At 42.3% G+C, this 12,447-nt stretch overlaps 21 non-coding genes across 21 annotated transcripts; all 21 read left to right on the forward strand.

The window, feature by feature from the left end:
- The first annotated feature begins 31 nt into the window (after positions 1 to 31).
- On the forward strand, positions 32 to 104 carry TRNAD-AUC (transfer RNA aspartic acid (anticodon AUC)). Its single transcript has one exon. It is a non-coding gene; the product is annotated as a tRNA-Asp (tRNA).
- A 755-nt stretch (positions 105 to 859) lies between these two features.
- Positions 860 to 932, forward strand: TRNAV-AAC (transfer RNA valine (anticodon AAC)). The gene has a single exon. It is a non-coding gene; the product is annotated as a tRNA-Val (tRNA).
- Positions 933 to 1,273: 341 nt separating this feature from the next.
- TRNAV-AAC (transfer RNA valine (anticodon AAC)) lies at positions 1,274 to 1,346 on the forward strand. The gene has a single exon. It is a non-coding gene; the product is annotated as a tRNA-Val (tRNA).
- A 1,583-nt stretch (positions 1,347 to 2,929) lies between these two features.
- On the forward strand, positions 2,930 to 3,002 carry TRNAV-AAC (transfer RNA valine (anticodon AAC)). The gene has a single exon. It is a non-coding gene; the product is annotated as a tRNA-Val (tRNA).
- A 341-nt stretch (positions 3,003 to 3,343) lies between these two features.
- Positions 3,344 to 3,416, forward strand: TRNAV-AAC (transfer RNA valine (anticodon AAC)). Its single transcript has one exon. It is a non-coding gene; the product is annotated as a tRNA-Val (tRNA).
- Positions 3,417 to 4,447: 1,031 nt separating this feature from the next.
- TRNAV-AAC (transfer RNA valine (anticodon AAC)) lies at positions 4,448 to 4,520 on the forward strand. The gene has a single exon. It is a non-coding gene; the product is annotated as a tRNA-Val (tRNA).
- A 479-nt stretch (positions 4,521 to 4,999) lies between these two features.
- TRNAV-AAC (transfer RNA valine (anticodon AAC)) lies at positions 5,000 to 5,072 on the forward strand. The gene has a single exon. It is a non-coding gene; the product is annotated as a tRNA-Val (tRNA).
- A 65-nt stretch (positions 5,073 to 5,137) lies between these two features.
- Positions 5,138 to 5,210, forward strand: TRNAV-AAC (transfer RNA valine (anticodon AAC)). Its single transcript has one exon. It is a non-coding gene; the product is annotated as a tRNA-Val (tRNA).
- Positions 5,211 to 5,965: 755 nt separating this feature from the next.
- Positions 5,966 to 6,038, forward strand: TRNAV-AAC (transfer RNA valine (anticodon AAC)). Its single transcript has one exon. It is a non-coding gene; the product is annotated as a tRNA-Val (tRNA).
- A 477-nt stretch (positions 6,039 to 6,515) lies between these two features.
- Positions 6,516 to 6,588, forward strand: TRNAV-AAC (transfer RNA valine (anticodon AAC)). The gene has a single exon. It is a non-coding gene; the product is annotated as a tRNA-Val (tRNA).
- Positions 6,589 to 6,653: 65 nt separating this feature from the next.
- On the forward strand, positions 6,654 to 6,726 carry TRNAV-AAC (transfer RNA valine (anticodon AAC)). Its single transcript has one exon. It is a non-coding gene; the product is annotated as a tRNA-Val (tRNA).
- Positions 6,727 to 6,791: 65 nt separating this feature from the next.
- Positions 6,792 to 6,864, forward strand: TRNAV-AAC (transfer RNA valine (anticodon AAC)). The gene has a single exon. It is a non-coding gene; the product is annotated as a tRNA-Val (tRNA).
- A 341-nt stretch (positions 6,865 to 7,205) lies between these two features.
- Positions 7,206 to 7,278, forward strand: TRNAV-AAC (transfer RNA valine (anticodon AAC)). The gene has a single exon. It is a non-coding gene; the product is annotated as a tRNA-Val (tRNA).
- A 755-nt stretch (positions 7,279 to 8,033) lies between these two features.
- TRNAV-AAC (transfer RNA valine (anticodon AAC)) lies at positions 8,034 to 8,106 on the forward strand. Its single transcript has one exon. It is a non-coding gene; the product is annotated as a tRNA-Val (tRNA).
- A 753-nt stretch (positions 8,107 to 8,859) lies between these two features.
- On the forward strand, positions 8,860 to 8,932 carry TRNAV-AAC (transfer RNA valine (anticodon AAC)). Its single transcript has one exon. It is a non-coding gene; the product is annotated as a tRNA-Val (tRNA).
- A 339-nt stretch (positions 8,933 to 9,271) lies between these two features.
- TRNAV-AAC (transfer RNA valine (anticodon AAC)) lies at positions 9,272 to 9,344 on the forward strand. The gene has a single exon. It is a non-coding gene; the product is annotated as a tRNA-Val (tRNA).
- A 477-nt stretch (positions 9,345 to 9,821) lies between these two features.
- Positions 9,822 to 9,894, forward strand: TRNAV-AAC (transfer RNA valine (anticodon AAC)). The gene has a single exon. It is a non-coding gene; the product is annotated as a tRNA-Val (tRNA).
- A 65-nt stretch (positions 9,895 to 9,959) lies between these two features.
- On the forward strand, positions 9,960 to 10,032 carry TRNAV-AAC (transfer RNA valine (anticodon AAC)). Its single transcript has one exon. It is a non-coding gene; the product is annotated as a tRNA-Val (tRNA).
- A 65-nt stretch (positions 10,033 to 10,097) lies between these two features.
- TRNAV-AAC (transfer RNA valine (anticodon AAC)) lies at positions 10,098 to 10,170 on the forward strand. The gene has a single exon. It is a non-coding gene; the product is annotated as a tRNA-Val (tRNA).
- Positions 10,171 to 10,511: 341 nt separating this feature from the next.
- On the forward strand, positions 10,512 to 10,584 carry TRNAV-AAC (transfer RNA valine (anticodon AAC)). The gene has a single exon. It is a non-coding gene; the product is annotated as a tRNA-Val (tRNA).
- Positions 10,585 to 11,199: 615 nt separating this feature from the next.
- Positions 11,200 to 11,272, forward strand: TRNAV-AAC (transfer RNA valine (anticodon AAC)). The gene has a single exon. It is a non-coding gene; the product is annotated as a tRNA-Val (tRNA).
- Positions 11,273 to 12,447: the final 1,175 nt, after the last annotated feature.

The raw sequence follows: 12,447 nt of genomic DNA on the forward strand, positions 1-12,447 counted from the left end.
CTAGATCTCTTGCAAAACTTTGTATTATAACGTATCTATGGTGTAGTGGTTATCACGTCCGCCTATCACGCGGAAGGTCCCAGGTTCGAGCCCTGGAAGATACATGTTTAGACCATCGTGATGGGACATAATAATAATCTAGATCTCTTGAAAAACTTCCTATTATCACGTATCTATGGTCTAGTGGTTATCACGTCCGCCTAACACGCGGAAGGTCCCAGGTTCGAGCCGTGGAAGGTACATGTTTAGACCATCGTGATGGGACATAATAATAAGCTACCTCTCTTCAAAAATTCAAAATAACCACGTATATATGGAATTGTGTTTATCAAGTCCGCTTTACACGCGGAAGGTCCCAGGTTCGAGCCCTGGTAGATACATGTTTTGACCATCGTAATTGGACATAATAATAAGCTAGCTCTATTCAAAAACTCAAAATAACCACGTATCTATGGAATTGTGGCTTTTAAGTCCGCTTTACACGCGGAAGGTCCCAGGTTCGAGCCCTGGTAGATATATGTTTTGACCATCGTGATGGGACATAATAATTATCTAGATCTCTTGCAAAACTTCGTATTATACTGCATCTATGGTGTAGTGGTTATCACGTCCACCTAACACGCGGAAGGTGCCAGGTTCGAGCCATGGTAGATACATGTTTTGACCATCGTGATTGGACATAATAATAATCTAGATCTCTTGCAAAACTTTGTATTATCCCGTATCTATGGTGTAGTGGTTATTACGTCCGCCTAACACGCGGAAGGTCCCAGGTTCGGGCCCTTGTAGATACATATTTTGACCATCGTGATGGGACATAATAATAATCTAGATCTCTTGCAAAACTTTGTATTATAACGTATCTATGGTGTAGTGGTTATCACGTCCGCCTAACACGCGGAAGGTCCCAGGTTCGAGCCCTGGTAGATACATGTTTTGACCATCGTGATGGGACATAATAATAATCTAGATCTCTTGCAAAACTTTGTTTTATCACGTATCTATGGTGTAGTGGTTATCACGTTCGCCTAACACGCGGAAGGTCCCAGGTTCGAGCCGTGGAAGGTACATGTTTAGACCATCGTGATGGGACATAATAATAAGCTAGCTCTCTTCAAAAATTCAAAATAACCACGTATATATGGAATTGTGTTTATCAAGTCCGCTTTACACGCGGAAGGTCCCAGGTTTGAACCCTGGTAGATACATGTTTTGACCATCGTAATTGGACATAATAATAATCTAGATCTCTTGCAAAACTTTGTATTATAACGTATCTATGGTGTAGTGGTTATCACGTCCGCCTAACACGCGGAAGGTCCCAGGTTCGAGCCCTGGTAGATACATGTTTTGACCATCGTGATGGGACATAATAATAATCTAGATCTCTTGCAAAACTTTGTATTATCACGTATCTATGGTGTAGTGGTTATCACGTTCGCCTAACACGCGGAAGGTCCCAGGTTCGAGCCGTGGAAGGTACATGTTTAGACCATCGTGATGGGACATAATAATAAGCTAGCTCTCTTCAAAAACTCGAAATAACTACATATCTATGGAATTGTGGTTATCAAGTCCGCTTTACACGCGGAAGGTCCCAGGTTCGAGCCCTGGTAGATACATGTTTTGACCATCGTGATGGGACATAATAATAATCTAGATCTCTTGCAAAACTTTGTATTATAACGTATCTATGGTGTAGTGGTTATCAAGTCCGCTTTACACGCGGAAGGTCCCAGGTTCGAGCCCTGGAAGATACATGTTTTGACCATCGTAATTGGACATAATAATAAGCTAGCTCTCTTCAAAAACTCAAAATAACCACGTATCTATGGAATTGTGGCTTTTAAGTCCGCTTTACACGCGGAAGGTCCCAGGTTCGAGCCCTGGTAGATATATGTTTTGACCATCGTGATGGGACATAATAATAATCTAGATCTCTTGCAAAACTTTGCATTATCATGTATCTATGGCGTAGTGGTTATCAGGTCCGCCTAACACGCGGAAGGTCCCAGGTTCGAGCCCTAGTAGATACATGTTTTAACCATCGTGATGGGACATAATAATAATCTAGATCTCTTGCAAAACTTTGTATTATCATGTATCTATGGTGTAGTGGTTATCAGGTCCGCCTAACACGCGGAAGGTCCCAGGTTCGAGCCCTTGTAGATACATATTTTGACCATCGTGATGGGACATAATAATAATCTAGATCTCTTTCAAAACTTTGTATTATAACGTATCTTTGGTGTAGTGGTTATCACGTCCGCCTAACACGCGGAAGGTCCCAGGTTCGAGCCGTGGAAGGTACATGTTTAGACCATCGTGATGGGACATAATAATAAGCTACCTCTCTTCAAAAATTCAAAATAACCACGTATATATGGAATTGTGTTTATCAAGTCCGCTTTACACGCGGAAGGTCCCAGGTTCGAGCCCTGGTAGATACATGTTTTGACCATCGTAATTGGACATAATAATAAGCTAGCTCTATTCAAAAACTCAAAATAACCACGTATCTATGGAATTGTGGCTTTTAAGTCCGCTTTACACGCGGAAGGTCCCAGGTTCGAGCCCTGGTAGATATATGTTTTGACCATCGTGATGGGACATAATAATTATCTAGATCTCTTGCAAAACTTCGTATTATACTGCATCTATGGTGTAGTGGTTATCACGTCCACCTAACACGCGGAAGGTGCCAGGTTCGAGCCATGGTAGATACATGTTTTGACCATCGTGATTGGACATAATAATAATCTAGATCTCTTGCAAAACTTTGTATTATCCCGTATCTATGGTGTAGTGGTTATTACGTCCGCCTAACACGCGGAAGGTCCCAGGGTCGGGCCCTTGTAGATACATATTTTGACCATCGTGATGGGACATAATAATAATCTAGATCTCTTGCAAAACTTTGTATTATAACGTATCTATGGTGTAGTGGTTATCACGTCCGCCTAACACGCGGAAGGTCCCAGGTTCGAGCCCTGGTAGATACATGTTTTGACCATCGTGATGGGACATAATAATAATCTAGATCTCTTGCAAAACTTTGTTTTATCACGTATCTATGGTGTAGTGGTTATCACGTTCGCCTAACACGCGGAAGGTCCCAGGTTCGAGCCGTGGAAGGTACATGTTTAGACCATCGTGATGGGACATAATAATAAGCTAGCTCTCTTCAAAAATTCAAAATAACCACGTATATATGGAATTGTGTTTATCAAGTCCGCTTTACACGCGGAAGGTCCCAGGTTTGAACCCTGGTAGATACATGTTTTGACCATCGTAATTGGACATAATAATAATCTAGATCTCTTGCAAAACTTTGTATTATAACGTATCTATGGTGTAGTGGTTATCACGTCCGCCTAACACGCGGAAGGTCCCAGGTTCGAGCCCTGGTAGATACATGTTTTGACCATCGTGATGGGACATAATAATAATCTAGATCTCTTGCAAAACTTTGTATTATCACGTATCTATGGTGTAGTGGTTATCACGTTCGCCTAACACGCGGAAGGTCCCAGGTTCGAGCCGTGGAAGGTACATGTTTAGACCATCGTGATGGGACATAATAATAAGCTAGCTCTCTTCAAAAACTCGAAATAACTACATATCTATGGAATTGTGGTTATCAAGTCCGCTTTACACGCGGAAGGTCCCAGGTTCGAGCCCTGGTAGATACATGTTTTGACCATCGTGATGGGACATAATAATAATCTAGATCTCTTGCAAAACTTTGTTTTATCCCGTATCTATGGTGTAGTGGTTATTACGTCCGCCTAACACGCGGATGGTCCCAGGTTCGAGCCCTTGTAGATACATATTTTGACCATCGTGATGGGACATAATAACAATCTAGGTCTCTTGCAAAACTTTGTATTATAACGTATCTATGGTGTAGTGGTTATCAAGTCCGCTTTACACGCGGAAGGTCCCAGGTTCGAGCCCTGGAAGATACATGTTTTGACCATCGTAATTGGACATAATAATAAGCTAGCTCTCTTCAAAAACTCAAAATAACCACGTATCTATGGAATTGTGGCTTTTAAGTCCGCTTTACACGCGGAAGGTCCCAGGTTCGAGCCCTGGTAGATATATGTTTTGACCATCGTGATGGGACATAATAATAATCTAGATCTCTTGCAAAACTTTGCATTATCATGTATCTATGGCGTAGTGGTTATCAGGTCCGCCTAACACGCGGAAGGTCCCAGGTTCGAGCCCTAGTAGATACATGTTTTAACCATCGTGATGCGACATAATAATAATCTAGATCTCTTGCAAAACTTTGTATTATCACGTATCTATGGTGTAGTGGTTATCACGTCCGCCTAACACGCGGAAGGTTCCAGGTTCGAGCCGTGGTAGATACATGTTTTGACCATCGTGATGGGACATAATAATTATCTAGATCTCTTGCAAAACTTCGTATTATACTGCATCTATGGTGTAGTGGTTATCACGTCCGCCTAACACGCGGAAGGTGCCAGGTTCGAGCCCTGGTAGATACATGTTTAGACCATCGTGATGGGATATAATAATAAGCTAGCTCTCTTCAAAAACTCAAAATAACCACGTATCTATGGAATTGTGTTTATCAAGTCCATTTTACACGCGGAAGGTCCCAGGTTCGAGCCCTAGAAGATAGATGTTTTGACCATCGTGATGGGACATAATAATAATCTAGATCTCTTGCAAAACTTTGCATTATCATGTATCTATGGCGTAGTGGTTATCAGGTCCGCCTAACACGCGGAAGGTCCCAGGTTCGAGCCCTAGTAGATACATGTTTTAACCATCGTGATGCGACATAATAATAATCTAGATCTCTTGCAAAACTTTGTATTATCACGTATCTATGGTGTAGTGGTTATTACGTCCGCCTAACACGCGGAAGGTCCCAGGTTCGAGCCCTTGTAGATACATATTTTGACCATCGTGATGGGACATAATAATAATCTAGATCTCTTGCAAAACTTTGTATTATAACGTATCTATGGTGTAGTGGTTATCACGTCCGCCTAACACGCGGAAGGTCCCAGGTTCGAGCCCTGGTAGATACATGTTTTGACCATCGTGATGGGACATAATAATAATCTAGATCTCTTGCAAAACTTTGTATTATAACGTATCTATGGTGTAGTGGTTATCACGTCCGCCTAACACGCGGAAGGTCCCAGGTTCGAGCCCTGGAAGATACATGTTTAGACCATCGTGATGGGATATAATAATAAGCTAGCTCTCTTCAAAAACTCAAAATAACCACGTATCTATGGAATTGTGTTTATCAAGTCCATTTTACACGCGGAAGGTCCCAGGTTCGAGCCCTAGAAGATAGATGTTTTGACCATCGTGATGGGACATAATAATAATCTAGATCTCTTGCAAAACTTTGCATTATCATGTATCTATGGCGTAGTGGTTATCAGGTCCGCCTAACACGCGGAAAGTCCCAGGTTCGAGCCCTAGTAGATACATGTTTTAACCATCGTGATGCGACATAATAATAATCTAGATCTCTTGCAAAACTTTGTATTATCACGTATCTATGGTGTAGTGGTTATAACGTCCGCCTAACACGCGGAAGGTCCCAGGTTCGAGCCCTGGTAGATAATTGTTTTGACCATCGTGATGGGACATAATAATAATCTAGATCTCTTGCAAAACTTTGTATTATCACGTATCTATGGTGTAGTGGTTATCACGTCCGCCTAACACGCGGAAGGTGCCAGGTTCGAGCCATGGTAGATACATGTTTTGACCATCGTGATTGGACATAATAATAAGCTAGCTCTCTTCAAAAACTCGAAATAACTACATATCTATGGAATTGTGGTTATCAAGTCCGCTTTACACGCGTAAGGTCCCAGGTTCGAGCCCTAGTAGATACATATTTTGACCATCGTGATGGGACATAATAATAATCTAGATCTCTTGCAAAACTTTGTATTATCACGTATCTATGGTGTAGTGGTTATCACGTCCGCCTAACACGCGGAAGGTCCCAGGTTCGAGCCCTGGTAGAAACATGTTTTGACCATCGTGATGGGACATAATAATAAGCTAGCTCTCTTCAAAAACTCAAAATGACCACGTATCTATGGAATTGTTGTTATCAAGTCCGCTTTACACGCGGAAGGTTCCAGGTTCGAGCCCTGGTAGATACATGTTTTGACCATCGTGATGGGACATAATAATAATATAGATCTCTTGCAAAACTTTGTATTATCACGTATCTATGGTGTAGTGGTTATCACGTCCGCCTAACACGCGGAAGGTCCCATCTCGAGCCCTGGTAGATACATGTTTTGACCATCGTGATGGGACATAATAATAAGCTAGCTCTCTTCAAAAACTCGAAATAACCACGTATCTATGGAATTGTTGTTATCAAGTCCGCTTTACACGCGGAAGGGCCCAGGTTCGAGCCATGTAGATACATGTTTTGACCATCGTGATGGGACATAATAATAATCTAGATCTCTTGCAAAACTTCGTATTATCACGTATCTATGGTGTAGTGGTTATCACGTCCGCCTAACACGCGGAAGGTCCCAGGTTCGTGCCCTGGTAGGTACATGTTTTGACCATCGTGATGGGACATAATAATAATCTAGATCTCTCGCAAAACTTTGTATTATCACGTATCTATGGTGTAGTGGTTATCACGTCCGCCTAACACGCGGAAGGTCCCAGGTTCGAGCCCTAGTAGATACATGTTTTGACCATCGTGATGGGACATAATAATAATCTAGACCTCTTGCAAAACTTAGTATTACCACGTATCTATGGTGTAGTGGTTATCACGTCCGCCTAACACGCGGAAGGGCCCAGGTTCGAGCCCTGGTAGATATATGTTTTGACCATCGTGATGGGACATAATAATAATCTAGATCTCTCGCAAAACTTTGTATTATAACGTATCTATGGTGTAGTGGTTATCACGTCCGCCTAACACGCGGAAGGTCCCAGGTTTGAGCCCTGGTAGAAACATGTTTTGACCATCGTGATGGGACATAATAATAATCTAGATCTCTTGCAAAACTTTGTATTATCCCGCATCTATGGTGTAGTGGTTATCACGTCCGCCTAACACGCGGAAGGTCCCAGGTTCAAGCCCTTGTAGATACATGTTTTGACCATCGTGATGGGACATAATAATAATCTAGATCTCTTGCAAAACTTTGTATTATAACGTATCTATGGTGTAGTGGTTATCACGTCCGCCTAACACGCGGAAGGTCCCAGGTTCGAGCCCTGGTAGATACATGTTTTGACCATCGTGATGGGACATAATAATAATATAGATCTCTTGCAAAACTTTGTATTATCACGTATCTATGGTGTAGTGGATATAACGTCCGCCTAACACGCGGAAGGTCCCAGGTTCGAGCCCTGGTAGATACATGTTTTAACCATCGTGATGCGACATAATAATAATCTAGATCTCTTGCAAAACTTTGTATTATCACGTATCTATGGTGTAGTGGTTATAACGTCCGCCTAACACGCGGAAGGTCACAGGTTCGAGCCCTGGTAGATAATTGTTTTGACCATCGTGATGGGACATAATAATAATCTAGATCTCTTGAAATACTTCCTATTATCACGTATCTATGGTCTAGTGGTTATCACGTCCGCCTAACACGCGGAAGGTCCCAGGTTCGAGCCCTGGTAGATACAAGTTTTGACCATCGTGATGGGACATAATAATAATCTAGATCTCTTGCAAAACTTTGTATTATCACGTATCTATGGTGTAGTGGTTATCACGTCCGCCTAACATGCGGAAGGTGCCAGGTTCGAGCCATGGTAGATACATGTTTTGACCATCGTGATTGGACATAATAATAAGCTAGCTCTCTTCAAAAACTCGAAATAACTACATATCTATGGAATTGTGGTTATCAAGTCCGCTTTACACGCGTAAGGTCCCAGGTTCGAGCCCTAGTAGATACATATTTTGACCATCGTGATGGGACATAATAATAATCTAGATCTCTTGCAAAACTTTGTATTATCACGTATCTATGGTGTAGTGGTTATCACGTCCGCCTAACACGCGGAAGGTCCCAGGTTCGAGCCCTGGTAGAAACATGTTTTGACCATCGTGATGGGACATAATAATAATATAGATCTCTTGCAAAACTTTGTATTATCACGTATCTATGGTGTAGTGGTTATCACGTCCGCCTAACACGCGGAAGGTCCCATCTCGAGCCCTGGTAGATACATGTTTTGACCATCGTGATGGGACATAATAATAAGCTAGCTCTCTTCAAAAACTCGAAATAACCACGTATCTATGGAATTGTTGTTATCAAGTCCGCTTTATACGCGGAAGGGCCCAGGTTCGAGCCATGTAGATACATGTTTTGACCATCGTGATGGGACATAATAATAATCTAGATCTCTTGAAAAACTTCCTATTATCACGTATCTATGGTCTAGTGGTTATCACGTCCGCCTAACACGCGGAAGGTCCCAGGTTCGAGCCCTGGTAGATACAAGTTTTGACCATCGTGATGGGACATAATAATAATCTAGATCTCTTGCAAAACTTTGTATTATCACGTATCTATGGTGTAGTGGTTATCACGTCCGCCTAACACGCGGAAGGTGCCAGGTTCGAGCCATGGTAGATACATGTTTTGACCATCGTGATTGGACATAATAATAAGCTAGCTCTCTTCAAAAACTCGAAATAACTACATATCTATGGAATTGTGGTTATCAAGTCCGCTTTACACGCGTAAGGTCCCAGGTTCGAGCCCTAGTAGATACATATTTTGACTATCGTGATGGGACATAATAATAATCTAGATCTCTTGCAAAACTTTGTATTATCACGTATCTATGGTGTAGTGGTTATCACGTCCGCCTAACACGCGGAAGGTCCCAGGTTCGAGCCCTGGTAGAAACATGTTTTGACCATCGTGATGGGACATAATAATAATATAGATCTCTTGCAAAACTTTGTATTATCACGTATCTATGGTGTAGTGGTTATCACGTCCGCCTAACACGCGGAAGGTCCCATCTCGAGCCCTGGTAGATACATGTTTTGACCATCGTGATGGGACATAATAATAAGCTAGCTCTCTTCAAAAACTCGAAATAACCACGTATCTATGGAATTGTTGTTATCAAGTCCGCTTTATACGCGGAAGGGCCCAGGTTCGAGCCATGTAGATACATGTTTTGACCATCGTGATGGGACATAATAATAATCTAGATCTCTTGCAAAACTTCGTATTATCACGTATCTATGGTGTAGTGGTTATCACGTCCGCCTAACACGCGGAAGGTCCCAGGTTCGTGCCCTGGTAGGTACATGTTTTGACCATCGTGATGGGACATAATAATAAGCTAGCTCTCTGCAAAAACTCAAAATGACCACGTATCTATGGAATTGTTGTTATCAAGTCCGCTTTACACGCGGAAGGTTCCAGGTTCGAGCCCTGGTAGATACATGTTTTGACCATCGTGATGGGACATAATAATAATATAGATCTCTTGCAAAACTTTGTATTATCACGTATCTATGGTGTAGTGGTTATCACGTCCGCCTAACACGCGGAAGGTCCCATCTCGAGCCCTGGTAGATACATGTTTTGACCATCGTGATGGGACATAATAATAAGCTAGCTCTCTTCAAAAACTCGAAATAACCACGTATCTATGGAATTGTTGTTATCAAGTCCGCTTTACACGCGGAAGGGCCCAGGTTCGAGCCATGTAGATACATGTTTTGACCATCGTGATGGGACATAATAATAATCTAGATCTCTTGCAAAACTTCGTATTATCACGTATCTATGGTGTAGTGGTTATCACGTCCGCCTAACACGCGGAAGGTCCCAGGTTCGTGCCCTGGTAGGTACATGTTTTGACCATCGTGATGGGACATAATAATAATCTAGATCTCTCGCAAAACTTTGTATTATCACGTATCTATGGTGTAGTGGTTATCACGTCCGCCTAACACGCGGAAGGTCCCAGGTTCGAGCCCTAGTAGATACATGTTTTGACCATCGTGATGGGACATAATAATAATCTAGACCTCTTGCAAAACTTCGTATTACCACGTATCTATGGTGTAGTGGTTATCACGTCCGCCTAACACGCGGAAGGGCCCAGGTTCGAGCCCTGGTAGATATATGTTTTGACCATCGTGATGGGACATAATAATAATCTAGATCTCTCGCAAAACTTTGTATTATAACGTATCTATGGTGTAGTGGTTATCACGTCCGCCTAACACGCGGAAGGTCCCAGGTTTGAGCCCTGGTAGAAACATGTTTTGACCATCGTGATGGGACATAATAATAATCTAGATCTCATGCAAAACTTTGTATTATCCCGCATCTATGGTGTAGTGGTTATCACGTCCGCCTAACACGCGGAAGGTCCCAGGTTCAAGCCCTTGTAGATACATGTTTTGACCATCGTGATGGGACATAATAATAATCTAGATCTCTTGCAAAACTTTGTATTATAACGTATCTATGGTGTAGTGGTTATCACGTCCGCCTAACACGCGGAAGGTCCCAGGTTCGAGCCCTGGTAGATACATGTTTTGACCATCGTGATGGGACATAATAATAATATAGATCTCTTGCAAAACTTTGTATTATCACGTATCTATGGTGTAGTGGTTATCACGTCCGCCTAACACGCGGAAGGTCCCATCTCGAGCCCTGGTAGATACATGTTTTGACCATCGTGATGGGACATAATAATAAGCTAGCTCTCTTCAAAAACTCGAAATAACCACGTATCTATGGAATTGTGGTTATCAAGTCCGTTTTTCACGCGGAAGGGCCCAGGTTCGAGCCCTGGTAGATACATGTTTTGACCATCGTGATGGGACATAATAATAATCTAGATCTCTTGCAAAACTTTGTATTATCCCGTATCTATGGTGTAGTGGTTATCACGTCCGCCTAACACGCGGAAGGTCCCAGGTTCGAGCCCTGTAGATGCATGTTTTGACCATCGTGATGGGACATAATAATAAGCTAGCTCTCTTCAAAAACTCAAAATAACCACGTATGTATGGAATTGTAGTTATCAAGTCCGCTTTACACGCGTAAGGTCCCAGGTTCGAGCCCTAGTAGATACATATTTTGACCATCGTGATGGGACATAATAATAATCTAGATCTATTGCAAAACTTTGTATTATCACGTATCTATGGTGTAGTGGTTATCACGTCCGCCTAACACGCGGAAGGTCCCAGGTTCGAGCCCTGGTAGAAACATGTTTTGACCATCGTGATGGGACATAATAATAAGCTAGCTCTCTTCAAAAACTCAAAATGACCACGTATCTATGGAATTGTTGTTATCAAGTCCGCTTTACACGCGGAAGGTTCCAGGTTCGAGCCCTGGTAGATACATGTTTTGACCATCGTGATGGGACATAAAAATAGTATAGATCTCTTGCAAAACTTTGTATTATCACGTATCTATGGTGTAGTGGTTATCACGTCCGCCTAACACGCGGAAGGTCCCATCTCGAGCCTTGGTAGATACATGTTTTGACCATCGTGATGGGACATAATAATAAGCTAGCTCTCTTCAAAAACTCGAAATAACCACGTATCTATGGAATTGTGGTTATCAAGTCCGCTTTACACGCGGAAGGGCCCAGGTTCGAGCCCTGGTAGATACATGTTTTGACCATCGTGATGGGACATAATAATAATCTAGATCTCTTGCAAAACTTCGTATTATCACGTATCTATGGTGTAGTGGTTATCACGTCCGCCTAACACGCGGAAGGTCGCAGGTTCGAGCCCTGGTAGAAACATGTTTTGACCATCGTGATGGGACATAATAATAAGCTAGCTCTCTTCAAAAACTCAAAATGACCACGTATCTATGGAATTGTTGTTATCAAGTCCGCTTTACACGCGGAAGGTTCCAGGTTCGAGCCCTGGTAGATACATGTTTTGACCATCGTGATGGGACATAATAATAATATAGATCTCTTGCAAAACTTTGTATTATCACGTATCTATGGTGTAGTGGTTATCACGTCCGCCTAACACGCGGAAGGTCCCATCTCGAGCCCTGGTAGATACATGTTTTGACCATCGTGATGGGACATAATAATAAGCTAGATCTCTTGCAAAACTTCGTATTATCACGTATCTATGGTGTAGTGGTTATCACGTCCGCCTAACACGCGGAAGGTCCCAGGTTCGAGCCCTGGAAGAAACATGTTTTGACCATCGTGATGGGACATAATAATAAGCTAGCTCTCTTCAAAAACTCAAAATGACCACGTATCTATGGAATTGTTGTTATCAAGTCCACTTTACACGCGGAAGGTTCCAGGTTCGAGCCCTGGTAGATACATGTTTTGACCATCGTGATGGGACATAATAATAATATAGATCTCTTGCAAAACTTTGTATTATCACGTATCTAT

Source organism: Phalangium opilio, unplaced genomic scaffold, assembly GCF_054372755.1.
Source record: "Phalangium opilio isolate 3A_F unplaced genomic scaffold, DU_Popi_V2 ptg000103l_1, whole genome shotgun sequence".
Classification (NCBI taxonomy): domain Eukaryota; kingdom Metazoa; phylum Arthropoda; class Arachnida; order Opiliones; family Phalangiidae; genus Phalangium; species Phalangium opilio.